The sequence below is a fragment of the Papaver somniferum genome, chromosome 1 (assembly GCF_003573695.1).
Source record: "Papaver somniferum cultivar HN1 chromosome 1, ASM357369v1, whole genome shotgun sequence".
Taxonomy (NCBI): domain Eukaryota; kingdom Viridiplantae; phylum Streptophyta; class Magnoliopsida; order Ranunculales; family Papaveraceae; genus Papaver; species Papaver somniferum.
In genome coordinates, this window is record NC_039358.1 from 121,905,656 (window position 1) to 121,910,866 (window position 5,211).

Consider the following 5,211-nt stretch of genomic DNA (forward strand, 5'->3'; position numbering starts at 1 on the left):
GTTAATGGAGATCGAATCTAGCGGGCGCACTAGTAGCACAAAGACGTTTGGGGATTAGTTTTGCACAATGCTAGATGTCTCCTTTATATAGCCTTCAAATCAGGGTTTTGCCTTAGTTACAAAGCAATCCTTATTCACCGTTAGATGAAAACCTGATTTAGATTCAAGCTAATATTTCTCAACCGTTAGATCGAAAACTTAGCTTGTCACACACATTTTGGTACACGTTTAATGGGTTCGTGAAAACCATGCCCAAACATGTACGTGTATGTTGGTTCAACATAGTAACCCAAAAGGTTAACCATCTGAGCATTTCATACTAACCTTGTTCTTTTTCACCATAACTAGTTCAATTGACTCAAATGAACTAGTTAAAGAGTTTTTCAATTGCTATGAAATCTTATGTAACTACACAAGACACAATTGAAACAAAGATGATTTGATTCGATTGAATCGGCTCATGAACATTATAGCCACGGTTTGCATAAAACATTCCTTAGTAATTTAATGTTTCATGTTCAGAGCACATCTTTAGATCATAACCTCTTAAGTTCAAAAACAAGTTCGCGGACTTAAGTTAATCGGTTGAGTTTTCCGAACTCAGCAGAAATTCTCGGAAAGAGAACTTCCGCCAGTTCACGGACTGGGTTCGCGGACTGAGTTTGCGGTCTTAGCACACATACGAGTTTTGGAAAATCCCAGCAGAAATTCTCGGTCGAGAACTTCCGACAGTTCGCGAACTTGGCAAGCCAATTCCACAATCCTCTCTATTTCACTTGATCAACAAAGTTCGAAAACTTCGGTTCAAGGAATACATGGTTATGTAATCTAAACTCTTATTTCAATCATTGAGACATTCTCAGAGGACGCTATGTAGCCGTTATTCACAGACCGATTCACGTCAGAGCAATTCTCAAAGTGATTGAAACTTTTCATGACTTTCGTCACTAGGTGAAGATAAACTTGATCAAAGCGAAACGCTTTATCAACACACGATTTCGAGATAAAAGATAAGCAATGAATGCTCAGCTCGAAATGCCAAATGTGTATGGTCTAGTCTATATAACATACAACTTTTGTCTCATAAGAAGTAGGAGATAGAATAGATAGACTTTTAAGTGATAGATAAGTTCAAGTTTCCACATACCTTTTTGTTGATGAAGTTCCACGGTTTCTTGTATAGATCTTCGTCGTTGTATGATGAAACGCCATGAAGTCCTTGAGCTCAACTACACTTTTCTATCCTAGTCCGAGACTTAGCTATGTAGGCTAGAAATCAAGACTTATAGTTTTGATCACTAACATTGACAAACATGCTTGAGATAGCAACGCATGCGAGGTTGACCAAGCTATGCTCTAACAGTCTCCCCCCTTTGTCAATTTTAGTGACAAAACTATTAATACAAATGGAATACAAAAAAGATAAACTTTAGTGGCTCCTTTTCCATACTCTAATCTTCAACGTTCCTTGAAATCTTCGTCCTTCCAAGTACTCCAACGATCCCAAAGGTTGTAAGTTTAGCACCATCGTTGTTGAAGATCCGTAGCTATAACAATGAGAGAAATCAAGATTCTCGATCATTATTATACAGTGTCATAGTATTATTATATAACATCAATACTACTTTAACAATAATACTACGATGATATGTATCACTCCCCCTTAGTCAATACTCCATATCGATCATGGAAACCACTCCCCCTTACACAATGATCCGAAAACCATATGTACTTTTAGTGTGAACTACAATATTTCTCCCCTTTTTTGTCAATAAAATTGGCAAAGGTACAAGAATGGGATCATAATGAAATTTCCACAAGAGACATTTCATGACCAAAAGAAAAATACATACCAACTTAATTTAGATGCAATCTAATAGCCGAGGCTAACAACATTCATCAAGGAGTTTTAAGATACAAGATAACCCCTATAAAATTCCATATCCGCACTCCCCGCAAGATATTACCATTAAGCACAAGTTCAAAAGAACTCTCCCCCATTTGATGTCATTCCCGAGAGAACAACAAGAGCGACCTTAATTTCGAAAGAAAAGAAGGATTTTTTATTGGACACCAACACAAGAATGATTTTATATATCCGAAGCTCAACCAAATTAATCACAAGTAAACCCATGATTAATTCAATTGGAATATGCAACTATATCAAACCACAAAAGTGATCAATTTAATTGAAAGTGCTCAGCATAAGTAAACTCACGGAGCTACGACTAAGTCAATCACACGGAGATGACTAACTTGACGTTCAAATACTCAACATAAGGAAAACCTTACGGAATATATGACTACATTAACCAAAGAACATGATAGTGTAGCCTTTCATATACTCAACACAAGAACTTGTGGAATATATGAAAACTCAACTAGATTAATTACAAGAGAACCTATAATTAATCTAATTGGAATACAAATAACCAAACTAATCACCGAAGTAATCAATTATTTATTTTGGGCTCAACATAAAAGAACTTATGGAACCCTGGCTAAGTTCATCATAGAATATGACAACCTTAGCCGTACATGTACTCGACATAAGAAAGAAAACTTATGGAGTACAAACTAAATAACCAAACAAGTTGATTAATTCAGTTCTTAATGCTCGACATATAACATCTTATGGAACAACCAACAAAGCCAAGGTAAATCGACTTAGTTGTAAGGTGCTCAACATAAGACACACAATGGAGCCTTCACGGTAAAACATAATAAAATGGATCAATGAAGATCAATACCGTGGATAACATACAAGGATCTATTCTATTTTCCATCATAACGACATAATAGACTTTATCCTTGATGAACAAAAGATTTTATCCTATTTTCCATCAAATTAATGATTACATAGGCTTAACTTTTGTATATTTCGCTTAGCAATCTGTACGGAAAAACTCCGAAATACTTTGCTAGAGAATCAACTAGACAGTCAGACTCAATCTAGATAAAAATATCTCAAGGAGTTAATATCTCTCTCTTGATTTGATTTTTACTCAAGCTAAAAACAATAGCGAGTCTTTATCAAATACAAGGAATACTTGGACGGTACCAAAGACCAATGTCCAAGGATCAATCAATATCAATCAACAACCAAAGGTTGGATTTACAATTGATGATCACGAACGCACAACCTGTATTATTTCAATTATATAAAATATAATGCGGAAAACAAATAACACAGACACCAGAAATTTTGTTAACGAGGAAACCGCAAATGCAGAAAACCCCGGGACCTAGTCCAGATTGAATACACACTGTATTAAACCGCTACAAACACTAGCCTACTGCAAACTAACTTCGGACTGGACTATAGTTGAACCCCAATCAGTCTCCCACCGATCCGAGGTACAGTTGTACTCCTACGCCTCTGATCCCAGCAGGATACTGCGCACTTGATTCCCTTAGCTGATCTCACCCACAACCAAGAGTTGATGTAACCCAAAATCACAGACTTGATAATAAACAGATCTGTCTCACACAGAAAAGTCTATAAGAGGATAAATATATCTCCCACAGATAAACCCTATGTTTTGTTCCGTCTTTAGATATAAAATCAAGGTAACAAGAACCAATTGATAATCCGGTCTTATATTCCCGAAGAACAACCTAGATTAATCAATCACCTCTCTACAATCCTTCCTGACTACACAAGCGAATTGTCGAGGAATCACAAACAGTGAGACGAAGATGTTTGTGACTTCTTTATCTTGCCTATCGGAGAATCTCACGATCTCAAGCCAATCAATCGATTGGTACGATAGAAGATGCAAGATCAGATCACACAACTACGATAAAGTAGTATCAGTATGGTTTCACAATCCCAATGAAGTCTTTAAGTCGTTAACCAGATTTTAGAAAAGAATATCAAAGATTAATGGAGATCTACTCTAGCGGGCGCACTAGTAGCACAGATACGTGTGGGGATTAGTTTTGCACAATGCTAGATGTCTCATTTATATAGCCTTCAAATCAGGGTTTTGCCTTAGTTACAAAGCAATCCTTATTCACCGTTAGATGAAAACCTGATTTAGATTCAAGCTAATATTTCTCAACCGTTAGATCGAAAACTTAGCTTGTCACACACATTTTGGTACACGTTTACTGGGTTCGTGAAAACCATGCCCAAACATGTACGTGTATGTTGGTTCAACATAGTAACCCAAAAGGTTAACCATATGAGCATTTCATATTAACCTTGTTCTTTTTCACCATAACTAGTTCAATTGACTCAAATGAACTAGTTAAAGAGTTGTTCAATTGCTATGAAATCTTATGTAACTACACAAGACACAATTGAAGCAAAGATGATTTGATTCGATTGAATCGGCTCATGAACATTATAGCCACGGTTTGCATAAAGCATTCCTTAGTAATTTAATGTTTCATGTTCAAAGCACATCTTTAGTTCACAAACAAGTTCGCGGACTTAAGTTAATCGGTTGAGTTTTCCAAACTCAGTAGAAATTCTCGGAAAGAGAACTTCCGCCAGTTCGCGGACTGGGTTTGCGGACTGAGTTTGCGGACTTAGCACACATACGAGTTTTGGAAAATCCCAGCAGAAATTCTCGGTCGAGAACTTCCGACAGTTCGCGGACTTGGCAAGCCAATTCCACAATCCTCTCTATTTCTATTGATCAACAAAGTTCGAAAACTTCGGTTCAAGGAATACATGGTTATGTAATCTAAACTCTTATTTCAATCATTGAGACATTCTCAGAGGACGTTATGTATCCGTTATTCACAGACCGATTCACGTCAGAGCAATTCTCAAAGTGATTGAAACTTTTCATGACTTTCGTCACTAGGTGAAGATAAACTTGATCAAAGCGAAACGCTTTATCAACACACGATTTCGATATAAAAGATAAGCAATGAATGCTCAGCTCGAAATGTCAAATGTGTATGGTCTAGTCTATATAACATACAACTTTTGTCTCATAAGAAGTAGGAGATAGAAGAGATAGACTTTTAAGTGATAGATAAGTTCAAGTTTCCACATACCTTTTTGTTGATGAAGTTCCACGGTTTCCTGGATAGATCTTTGTCGTTGTATGATGAATCGCCATGAAGTCCTTGAGCTCAACTACACTTTTCTATCCTAGTCCGAGACTTAGCTATATAGGCTAGAAATCAAGACTTATAGTTTTGATCACTAACATTGACAAACATGCTTGAGATAGCAACGCATGCGAGGTTGAC